The 12,909-nt window shown below is 35.8% G+C and overlaps 1 protein-coding gene across 1 annotated transcript in view; it reads left to right on the top strand.

Moving 5' to 3' along the window:
- PLAC1 (placenta specific 1) overlaps window positions 1–12,909 on the top strand; it is a 182,299-nt gene that overhangs the window by 60,070 nt on the left and 109,320 nt on the right. Inside the window, exon 2 of the mRNA XM_011383858.2 lies at window positions 11,006–11,112. The gene's annotated coding sequence lies outside the window, so the exon portion shown is untranslated. The remainder of the gene's footprint in view (window positions 1–11,005; window positions 11,113–12,909) is intronic.

Consider the following 12,909-nt stretch of genomic DNA (forward strand, 5'->3'; position numbering starts at 1 on the left):
CCATGTCCATGAGTCTCTGTTTGTTTGTCCTGTTCATTTGTTGCTGTAGGTTTATATCCCACATGTAAGTGATATCATCTGGTTTTCGACTTTTTCTGTCTGGCTTATTTTGTTTAGCATGATTATCTCAAGGTCCCTCCATGTTGTCGCAAATGACAGAATTTCATCTCTTCTTATGGTTGAGTAATATCCCATTGTATATATGTACCACAACTTCTTTATTCAATCATCTGTTGTAGGATACTGGTTGTTTCCATGTCCTGGCCACTGTGAATAATGCTGCTATGAACATCAGTGTGAAAATATCTTTTTGAATATATGTTTTCAAGTCTTTCAAGTAAATACCCAGTAGAGGGATTGCTGTATCATGTGGTAGATCAATTCTTAGTTTTTTGAAGAACCTCCATACTGTTTTCCATAGCGGCTGTATCAATTTGCAGTCCCACCAACAATGTATGAGGGTTCCTTTTCCTCCACATCCTCTCCAACATTTATTATTACTTGTCCTGTTGATTATAGCTATTCTAACAGGTGTGAGATGGTATCTCATTGTGGTTTTGATTTGCATTTCCCTAATAGCTAGCAATGTTGAGCATCTTTTCATATATTCGTTGGCCATTTGTATGTCCTCTAGGGAGAAGTGTCAGTTCAGGTCCTCTGCCCATTTTTTGATTGGAGAGTTTGTTTTTTTTGTTGTTATTGAGTTGTATGAGTTCTTTGTATATTTTGGATATTAGGCCCTTATTGGAGGCATTGCTTGCAAATATATTTTCTCATTCGGATGGTTGCCTCTTTACTTTGTTGATGGTTTCTTTTTCTATGCAGTTTTTTAGTTTGATGTAGTTCCATTCATTTATTTTTGCTTTTACTTTCCTTGCCTTTGAGGCCATATTTATAAAAGCCTCTTTAAGTCCAAAGTCTGTGAGTTTAGTTCCTATGTTTTCCTTTCTGTAATTTATTGTTTCAAGTCTTATATTCAGGTCCATAATCCATTTTGAGTTAATTTTAGTGTGTGGTGATAGACAACAGTCTAGTTTCATTCTTTTGCAGGTGGCTTTCCAGTTTTTCCAGCACCATTTATCGAAGAAGCTTTCCTTTCTCCAGTGTATGTTTTTGGCTCTTTTGTCAAAAATTATTTGCCCAAATAAACATGGATTTACTTCTGGACACTTGATTGTGGTCCACTAGTCCATGTGTCTGTTTTTCTGCCAATACTATGCCGTTTTGATTATTGTCACTTTGTAGTATAATTTGAAGTCAGGCAGAGGGATTCTTCCAGCCTCATTCTTTTTTCTCAGGATGGCTTTGGCAATTCGAGGTCTTTTCTGCTTCTATATAAATCTGATGATTTTTTGTTCTATTTCTTTTACAAAATGCCAATAGGATTTTGATGGGGATTGCATTAAATCTGTATAATGCTTTAAGTAACATGGTCATTTTAACTATGTTAATTCTTCCAATCTGAGAACATGGAATACCTTTGTATTTCTTTGTATTGTTTTCGATTTATTTTAATAGGATCTTATAGTTTTCATTATATAGGCCCTTCACGTGTTTCATTAGATTTATTCCAAGGTATTTTATCCTTTTTCTTGCAATTGCAAAAGGAATTATTTTTTCCACTTTTTTCCTGACAATTCATTATTAGAGCATAGGAATGCTATGGATTTTTGAGCATTAATTTTGTATCCAGAAACTTTACTCTATTAGGAAATGAAGAAGTCAAACTGTCACTATTTGTGGATGACATGATTCTCTATATAAGAAAACTCTAAAGACTCCACAAGAACACTACTAGAAACAATAAGCAAATATAGTAGTTTCTTTTATATTTTGTTTGATTTTTTTTTTTACAATGAGCATACTTTTTTATCAGGAAGAAAATTCTTTTAATTTTTGAAACCACCCCACTGTCATCAGTTACCTATGATCTCCAAGTACCCCTATTTGGCTGAATTCAGAGCAAAATAGTTTCTTTGCCATTATAAGTCCATTTTTGGGCAGGAAGATCAGAATGATAGTGAAGAGATATGTTGGCTCTTGAAGAGCTGGAGGCGGGAAAAATGACTAGAAGGTGAAGACCATCAGGAACTTTCAGGGATGAAAGACTTGTTAATTGGAGAAAAGAAATGAGTTGAGCTGAGTTTTTCAAAGCAGAGCAGCATAGCACAAGCGGAGAGCCCCTTGCAAAACCTGACCTGAGGGGGAGAAGAGTTTGTGGAACCCAGAGAGCACAATGAGTTTTGAAATCTAAATTCTTAACTCACAATTGTGGGTGGATGTAGGGGTTAATAAAAGAGTCAAGCTGTGGTTCCAAGATTGTGCTGTCTGGTATAGAAATGCCTCATTCCCTTTGTTCATGGCAGTGAAAAATGATGGAAGCCTTCTATTTGAAGAAGTCTTTAATTCTCTATTTTTTCTGAGGTTGTAAGAAAAGAAAGTTGTATTATGTTCTTTGAATAAATGATTGAATCTACTTTGGGATTTCATATGTGTGTTTGCCCACTTACTCTCTATCCTCCCTCCCATCCTCCCAGATTAGGATCCCATTCCCTATCTCCAGAAGATAGCTAAATTTCTCCTGCTAGCATTTCTCCAATACTATATTATGTTAAGTGAGTGTTTGTTTCCTTCCTGGTCTTGAGTTACAAAATGCTCTCTTCTGTTGCCCAAATATTGGAAAAGGGTGGTGGTAGAGATAGGGTTGCCAGATAAAATACAGGATACCCAGTTAAACTTGAGTTTCAGATAACCAATGACTTGTTTAGTATAAGAATATACTAGATATTGCATGGGACATACTTATGCCCTCAAATTTGTTGTTTATCTGAAATTCAAATTTAACTGGGTGTCTCTTTTTTGATGTGTGTGGGAGTTCTAAATCTAGCTACACTAGGTAGAAGGAAAAACCTGTGTTTTCTCAGTACTTTTCATCCCATAATCTAATTTAATGATCTCTTTATCAATAATTATTGCCTAGAAGGAAGCAAGATTAGAATTATCACAAAGACAGATATTCCCATGAGAAATAAAATTTAAAAAGAATCCAAAGGCAATGACTTAATGTTTTAATTTTCTTTAGACCATAGACATGACATTGCTTAGTCTCTAAGATAGTATTTCTCAAAGTGTGGTCCCTGGACTACCTGCATCAGAATCATCTGGGAAACGGTCTATAAATATAGGAAGTGAAGATAATTGATCCTTTCAAAGATTGAGCCCATGGTCTTTGTCTCACTGGTACCACAATCACTTCCTCTTTTATCTCCAGAGCCTTAACAGCTTTTATCTGGAGGATCTAAAATGGCAGAGGGCTTATTGGTTATTTTTAAGGTTTTGTTTTTTCCATTACACATTACCAAAGCAAAATTGTTAAAAGGTGAAATTATTAAAAGGCAAAAGTGAAGGGGGATTTGACACCTCTCCTGACACACCAAATGAAGGAATCCAAAATAACTGTTAAATGTAGGAAAATAGATGGTTGACCTGGCCTATATTAAATCACAAAATTAAATTTGTCTTGGAAGCGGAAGAAGTCTCTATCACCTTCATCTTGCCTTGGTGCCTAGCCATTCCATAAAATTTACTCTTTAATTTTCCTGGGCCTGACTCCAAGAGAACTAATCGTATCTTCATAATATGGTACAGAGCCACAGCGTAATTGCTCCAAGGTCAATATTGTACTCTATCAGATTGGAGAGCAGAAATTATTATAAAAAATTACATAGAATGAGGTCAAGAGGTACAACTTGACTTTCAAAGTATCCCTAGGACATGTGTATAACTAGAATGACTTTTTTTAATTGAGGAATTACAATTATTCTCTATTAGAGCAAAGCAAGTGTGTTCATTCAACCTCTCATTTCACATTTATAGCAAAGAGTCTCACATTTGGTCAATTCTTTAATCATGAACTAATAAAAATAACATAAATAGTTTGGTAACTCATCCTATGCTTCTAAAATGCAAGTAACCTAAGATGGCTCAGCTATGTTGTTCTCATCTCATTTTATCACCAGGGACTTGATTCTTCTTAGTTAGCCTTATGTGCTGCCAGTTGATACTTGCCTAAATATTTCCTTCATACTCAGAACATTGTAGTTACTTTTTCAGGCTTCAAATATTTCCAACTAATTCAAGAAATACGTGAGGTACGCTTGAAACGCTGACAGCTGTAGCTTAGATCCAAAATAGTTAGGCCTGCCTTAGGAGACACATTGAGCAAACAGAACCAGGAGTTTGAAGGTGACAGCTGAATAGGCATCAATAGGAAACTGCCAGGTGCTCAGCTGATCCAGCTAGAGATGGAAACAGACAAATTCCATCTCTAGAAATAGCTCAGAGGATGCCAACATGTCATGGGATATATGTGATAAGATGAATCTTCCCTTCCATTTTCTAGGGAGCTCAAGGTGTCTCAGGATTCTTAAACTTGCTGTGAAAACTAACGTGTCTAGTGAATAATCTTTGACATTGACTTGTTCAGCTTTTGTTGTTCTCAAGTCACTTGACTAGGCGCGTTGAAAGAATACAAAGAAATTTGTCATACAGGTTCTACTCACATGGAATTTTCACACCAGTTGGGGAAACAAAACAAGTATGGGGAAGTCCTGTCTTGTGAGGGGTTAGGTTCCTGGTGAGCCAAAAAATATAAACAAAATACCTCTCAAAACTTTCTTTGAAAGGTACTACGTTGGAGATAGATGTATCATTTTTTAGTAAGTCCATCACAGGTTTGTTTTTATTTTTTCCTCCAACATTATACCAGGTCATTATTTCTTTAGTCAGGAACCAAGCCAATACGCTTGCATTTAGGGACCATGTTGAATTTATAAAGCACATATATTCAAGCATGAGAATCACACAGTGAGAGGCCCACAGGAACCAAAGCCATCTGAGGGAAGAGCAGTTTAAGTTAACTTCAGGGCAAAGCTTATTGAGTGGAATGGTGGATAAAATTGCCCACAGAGTTTTAATTTCTCTCTCTCTCTCTCTCTCTCTCTCTCTCTCTCTCTCTCTCTCTGTACTTTGATAGATTCATATAAGAATGGTCTGTTTATGATATACCTCTCATATCTATGTACCAAGAAAGGAGAAGCCATGAGAAGGCAAGCTTCAACACTTACTAACTGTATGACTTTGGCCAACTGAACCCCACTGAATATCCATTCCCTCATCCATTAAATGAGGATAAGAATTGCATCTTCCTGACAGGATTGTTCTACTGATCGAATGCAACGATGCTTACTAAACACTTAGCCCAGTGCCTAGTAACATAAAAGCCTCAATAATTAACTATTTATATATATATATAATTACTTTTATTTTATTTTTCCAGCTTTATTGAAGTATAATTGATGAATAAAATTATAAGATATTCAAAGTATACATTGTGTTGATTCAATATACATATCCATTGTGAAAGGACCTCCACTATCTGGTTAATTAACGTATTCATTACTTTACATATTTATCTTTTTTTGGTAGAACATTTAAGCTCTACTCTCTTGGCAAATTTAAATTTAAATTTAAATAATATAGTGTTATCAACTACAGTCACCATGTTTTTCATTAACTCCTCAGACCTCATTCATCATACAGCTGAAAGTTGGTAACCTTTTTCCAACCTTTCCCTATTTTCCCCATCCCCCAACCCCTGGCAACCACTTTTCTACTCTGTTTCCGAGAGTTTGACTTTTTCTTTTTAGGAGTCTATATGTAAGTGATATCTTACAGCATTTGTCTTTCTCTATCTAATGCATTTCACTTAGCATACTACCCTTTAGGTCCATCCATTTTGTCACAAATGGCAGGGTTTCCTTCTTACTCATGGCTGAATAATACTCCATATTACGTATATATCACATTTTCTTTATCCATTCATCCATCAATGGACACTTAGGTTGTTTCTATATCTTGGCTATTGTGAATAATGCTGCAGTGAATGTGGGAGTGCAGATATCTCTCTGAGATCCTGTTTTCATTTCCTTTGGATATATACCCAGAAGTGGGATTCCTGGATCATATGATTAGTTCTATTCTTAATTTTCTGAGGAACCTCCATATTGTTTTCCATAGTGGTTGCTCCAATTTACCTTCCCACCAGCAATGCATATGGGTTGCCTTTTCTCCACATCTTCACCCACACTTATCTCTTGTCTTTTTGATGTTAGCTATTTTGACAGGGTGAAGTGAAATCTTATGGATTTGATTTGCATTTCCCTGATGATTAATGATGTTGAACACCTTTTCATACACCCATTTAGCCATTTATATGTCTTCTTTGGAAAAAATGTCTAGTCAGTTCCTCTTTTTTAAATCAGATTGTTTTCTTTTTGATCTTGAGTTATATGAGTTCTTCATATTTTATATATTGACCCTTCATCACATGTATAATTTACAAATATTTTCCCTCATTCCATAGGTTGCCTTTTCATTTTGTTAATGGTTTCCTTTGCTATTCAGAAGCTTTTTAGTTTGATGTAGTCCCACTTATTTATTTTTGCTTTTGTTGCCTTTGCTTTTGGTGTCAAATCCAAAACATATTGCCAAGACTTATGTCAAGGAGCTTTTTTCTGTTTTCTTCTAGGAGTTTTAGGATTTTAGGTCTTATGTTCAAGTCTTTAATCCATTTTGAGTTGACTTTTGTGTGTGGTATAAAATAGTGATCAAGTTTCATTCTTTTGCATGTGACTGTTCAATTTTCTCAACTTTATTTATTGAAGAAAATATCTTTTCCTCATTGTGTATTCTTGGCTCCTTTGTCATAAATTAATTGGACCATACATGCATGGGTTTATTTCTGGTCTCTCTATTCTGTTCCAGTGATGTATATGTCTGTTTTTATGACTATCCCATGATGTTGTGATTACTATAACTTTGTAAAATACTTTGAAATCAGGAAGTGTGATGCATTCAGCTCTATTCTTTCTCAAGCTTTCTTTGGCTATTTAGGGTCTTTGGTGGTTCCATATGAATTTAGGATTTTTTTCTATTTCTGTGAAAAATGCCATTAGAATTTTAATAGTGATTGCATTGAATCTGTACATTGCTTTAGGTAGTATGAACATTTTAACAATGTCAACACTTACTATCCATGAGCATGGGGTATATGGGGTATCTTTCCATTTTTTTGTGTCTTCTTCATTTTCTTTCATTAATGTCTTATACTTTTCAGCGTGCAGATCTTTCATCTCCTCAGTTAAATTTATTCCTAGGTGTTTAATTCTTTTTAATGCAATTGTATGTGGAGTTTTCTGTTTCTCTTTCTGATGGTTTCTTAGTATGTAGAAATGCAACCAATTTTTGTATATTGATTTTATATCCTGCAATTCTACTAAATTTGTTTATTGGTTCTAACAGTTTTTTGCTGAAGTCTTTGGGCTTTTCTATGTATAATGTCATATCATCTTCAAAGACAGTTTAACTTCCTCCTTTTTGATCTGGATGCCTTTTATTTCTTTTTCTTGACTAGTTATTCTGGCTAGAATTTTCAGTACTCTGTTGAATAAAAGTTGTGAGAGTAGGAATCCTTGTCTTTTTCCTGATCTTAGAGGAAGAACTTTCATCTTTTCAACATTGAGTGTGATGCTAGCTGTGGGATTGTCATACATGGCCTTTATCATGTTGAAGTATGTTCCCTCTTTACCCAGTTATTTGATAGTTTTTTTTTCATGAATGAATGTTGAGTTTTGTTAAATGTTTATTCTACATCTATTGAGATGATCATATGATTTGTATCCTTCATTTTGTTAATGCGGTATATCACATTGATTTGCAGGTGTTGAACCATCCTTACATTCCTGGAATAAACCCCACTGTTCATGGTGTATAATCTTTTTAATGTATTGTTAAATTCAGTTTGCTAATTATTTTGAGGATTTTTACACCTATGTTTACCAGGAATATTGGTCTGTAATTTTCTTTTCTTGTAGTGTCTTTATTTGGTTTTGGTGTCAGGGTAATGCTGGCCTCATAAAATGAGTTTAAAAGTGTTATCTCCTATTCTATTTTTTGGAAGAGTTTGAGAGGAATCGATATTAATTCTTTTTTAAATGTTTGCTAGAATTCACCTGTGATGTCATATGGTCCTGGACTTTAATTTGTTGGTGGGAGGGGAGGGGTTGATTATTGATTCAATCTCATTACTAGTAATTGGTCTGTTCACATTTCCTATTTCTTGATGATTCAATCTTGGTAGGTTGTATGTTTTTAGGAATTTCTCTGTGCTAGATTGGCCAATTTGTTGTCATACAGTTGTTCATGGTAGTCTCATGTCCTTTGTATTTCTGTGATGTCATTTGTAATGTCTCTTCTTTCATTTATAATTTTATTTATTGGTGTTCTATCTCTTTTTTTCTTGGTAAGTCTAGATAAAGGTTTGTCTGTTTTACCTTTTCAAAAAACCAGCTCTTAGTTTGTAGATCTTTTCTATTATCTTTTCTTTCCCTATTTCATTTATTTATGATCTGAGCTTTGTAACTTTATTCCTTCTACTAAATTTGCACTTGGTTTTTTCTTATTCTAGTTCCTTGAGGTATAAAGTTGTTTAGTTGTGCTTTTTCTTTTTAGTTAATGTAGGCATTTATTACTATGAACTCCCCTCTTACAACTGTTTTTGCTGCATACCATAACAGCCCATTGTTAACTATTATAGCAAGTGGTTTATATGTGGGATATAAATGAGACATGTTTTATGTGTTAAAAAAAGTTCAGGGGAGGGAAACATAATTGGATGTGTGTTTGCAGGGAGGGGTCAGGATGAAGTGATTTTTGAACTTCACGAGGAATAGGTAACACTGGAGAATTGGAGGGGAGGGAAGGAGTGAAGGTGGAACACAGAGAAAGCCAAGGTGTAGACAAATGGGGATGCTCAAGAGTCAAGAAGTAAATGGGAGTGGGTGAGGAAGTCTTTGTAGCAGAATATTAGGAGTTGGTGTTGCAGGGGAATGGTATGGAGGTGGGGCCATGTGATTGAAGGCCTTGAATGCCAGGTTATGATCCTAGAGGAATTGTTTGAGATTTGTACTCATGAGTGATAAGATGATAAAACTTATCTAAATATACTTTCCAAATGCAGCTTATTCATCAAAGTCTAGCTCACAGCCACTTCCTAACTGGAAATCTTACTGGACCACCTCCCTCTCCTGGATCTTACTCTTCCTTTTCTAAATTCTGTTGACACCAATTACTATTCCTCCACAATAATTTTGACCTTAACCTTTAGCACCTCATCTTGGAAACTAAATGTTTTCTGTGTGGGGGGGAGGAGGAGGGTGGGGAGAGAGAATTATCTTTTCTCTGAAGATATGGTCCCACCTTTCACTTCCTGTCCACCACACAAAGTAGGTTCAATGTAGGTGCTGAAAGAATAAGTTGTGAATTAACTCCATGATTGAAGTCCATAGATATGCCTAATTGGAGCAGGAAAAACAACGTGTCCCATAGGGAAGGCAGTTGCTGGCTCTATGAAGAAAGCAGTAAAAAAGAAAGATGGACAGGCTTCTCTGTCATAGGCTCATTCCTGAAGCCCCAGAGTCAAGTTTTTTGAACATTTTCCTAAATATCTTTGCCTAAGTTAGTTGGGACCTGCCAAGCCAAACAAAACCTGGCTGACTGGCTGGGCTAACTGAAGTAATGGCTGCAGGGAATGGAGGTCTGGCTAGGGAGAGATGCCCCAAGAGCAGTTCTGTGGGGGAGACTTTAGAACTGTTTCCTAAGAGCCCAGAGGATGAATAGAAACAACCTCTATCTTTAATCATAGCTATTAAATAAAAAGGCTCTGCTGAGAAAACAGACTCTGGGAGAAAAAAAAAAGAGTCTTTGCAAAGGAAACTTCTTTTCAATGTGAGGTCAACCCCAGGAAGCAAACTGAAAAGGGATGGAGATGGAGAGCCTAGGTATGAAATAAAAGAAGAGAGCCTATTACACCCCTTCTTCCAAAGAACCACATCTCCATGTCTGTCACAGTCCATCTTTCCAAATACTCATAAAATAACTTCTCTGTGACAAATCTTCATTTGTGCAATGTGGAAGCCCGATGCTTTTTTAATATAAATTTGTATATTATCTTGGTTTGCAAAAGCCTCCAAGCACATCAACAGAAGAAACTACATAAAACAAATTCTGGTTAGGACTTGTCCCCTTCTTCATGTTTAAAATAATGTCATCAATGACAGTTCGGACCTCTGATACCTACCACCCTCTCTGGGAACCCACACTGCTTTCTGGATTCCAAGTTGAAACTGTTTCTGGGGCTCAAAAACAACCACTTCTTGGGGCTCCACTAATGAGAATCCCATCCTTCAGCCCATTTGCCTTGTCCAGATGTTGGGGAGAAAGCAATCTAATTCAACTAATGCACATTAAGTTTTAAGTGAGATTATATATACGCACTTGCCCAGGTGTGTTTGCATTTTTGGAAGGGCCATCCTAAGGAACAGGATTCTAAACAGTCAAATTTCCAGAGTTATTTTGGGGCATTGTGTGATGAGACAAGTCTTATTGGTCCAATTTAAATATATCGCATGAGTAATTGCCTCAGCTAAGTCTGATGCCATTCTCTTCTGTTGGAATGTTCTGTTGGAATTGTCTCTCTCTCCAAGTCCTAGTTTCCTTCAGGGTTCAGCTCAAGTCTTACCTATAAAGCCTGCCCAGAGTGCACCTGGCTTGAATTTCTGCCCCATTCAGAGGTCATTGCTCCTCACTTGTTCCATCTGGGTTAGTTTGGTTTCCTCAAACATATCCTGAGCTCTGTGAGGGCGGCAATCATGTTTTACACTTCCTGTCTATCTTTCACAGATCCTGGCATAATGCTGGGCTGTCGAGAAGTGTATAGTGAATTTTCATATTAACAATCACTGCTATCCTACATGTTAACCAATTTGATTCACAGCAACCCCATAAGGTAGGATGTCATTACTTTTATTTTACAGGTGAATTTATGAGATAGGCACTGCTGAAAAGGAAGAAATTGATTTAAAATCTTTTCTCCCTTTCATTTCAGGAAATTCTTGATTTATCAGTCAATCCGATATTTTTGAGTTTGACTCCTGCAACCAGCACTGCACTAGGAAATGTAAAAGAGGCATACACCTGGAACCTTGCACTCAGGTCAGTCATGGAGCAGTAGCTCCAAACCTGGTTGATCATCATGAATGCTTCTGAAGCTTGTTGACACACAGAGTCCTAGGCCATTATGAGAGAATCTGATTCAGTAGGTCTGGGGTGGGGCCGGGTCTTTCTCAAAGCCACTTGAGGAATTCTGATAGTTAGCCATGATTGAAAACCACTGCTCCAGTGAGTCATATATTTTTAGGTTTGACAGCCCTGTGGAAATGATCAAGTCAGGTGTTTCCCAAAGAGGGAAGGGCATACTAGTGATGGGACTAGGACACAGTAACACTATTTTAAAATATTTATTTTAATGTACATTAGAAAAATATAGACATTTTGTAAAATTTATTTCATTGATATGATAATTTTCTTTTACTAAAAATGTATTTAATTTTGACGCATGCTATAACACAGATGAACCTTAAAGACTATGATAAGTGAAATAAGCCAGTCACAAAAGGGTAAATACTATATGATTCCACTTATATGAAATACCTAAGTGGTCAAATGCAGAGAGGAGGAAAATAGAATGGTGGTTACTAGAGGCTAGGAAAGAGGGGAATGGAGAATTATTGTTTAATGTGAATGGATTTTCAGTTTTGCAAGATGGGAACAGTTCTGGAGATGGATTGTGGTGATGATTGCACAACATTGTATATGTACTTAATGTCATTGAACTGTACACTTTAAAATGTTTAAAATGGTAAATTTTATCTCATATTTGTTTTACCACAATAAAAATATATTCATTCATTTTTTTTAAAAAAACTTTATATTTTTATTTTTAATGAAAGTTGACATATAATATTATATTTATTTCAGGTGTACAGCAGAGTGATTAGACATTTATATAATTTATGATCACTCCAATAAATGCAGTACCAATCTGACACCATAAATAGTTATTACAACACTACCAACTGTATTTCCCATGCTATACTCTACATCCCCATGACTGTTTTGTAACTACCAATTTGTACCTCTTAATCATGTCACACTTTCACCCATCCTCTCACACCAAAGCTGACGATCATCAAAATGCTCTCTGTATCTATATCCTTGTTTCTGTTACTTGTTTAGCTTCTCTAGATTCCGCATACAAATGAAATTATATAACATTTGACTTTCTCTGTCTGACTTACTCCACTCAGCAAAATACCCTCTAGGTCCATCCATGTTATTGCGGATGGCAAGATTTCATTTTTTTTTTTATGGCTAAGTATATTCCATCGTATATGTGTACTACTTCTTCTTTATCCATTAATCTGTTGATGGACACCCACGTTGCCACCGTATCTTGACTATTGTAAATAATGCTGCAATGAACATATGGATCCACATGTCCCTTCGAAGTAGTGTTTTGGGTTTCTTCAGATAAGTACCCAGAGGTGAGAATACTGGGTCCTTCTTTGTCTCTTGTTATAATCTTTGTTTAAAAGTCAGTTTTGTCTGGTTTAAGTATTCTACTCCAGCTTTTTTAGTTTGTTTCCATTTTCATGAAAAATCTTTTTTCATCCCTTTACTTTCAGTCTGTGTGTCTCTTTTGATTTGAACTGAGTCTCTTGTAGGCAGCATATGTAAGGATCTTGTTTTCTTATCCAGTCAACCACACTATCTTTTGATTAGAGCACTTATGTTTAAAGTAATTATTGATGGATATGTAGTTATTGCAATTTTATTATTCAAATACTTGATCTTTTTATCTTTTCTTCTTCTTCTTCTTCTTCTTCTTCTTCTTCTTCTTCTTCTTCTTCTTCTTCTTCTTCTTCTTTCTTCTTCTTTCTTCTTCTTCTT

The sequence above is a fragment of the Pteropus vampyrus genome, unplaced genomic scaffold (assembly GCF_000151845.1).
Source record: "Pteropus vampyrus isolate Shadow unplaced genomic scaffold, Pvam_2.0 Scaffold548, whole genome shotgun sequence".
Classification (NCBI taxonomy): Eukaryota; Metazoa; Chordata; class Mammalia; order Chiroptera; family Pteropodidae; genus Pteropus; species Pteropus vampyrus.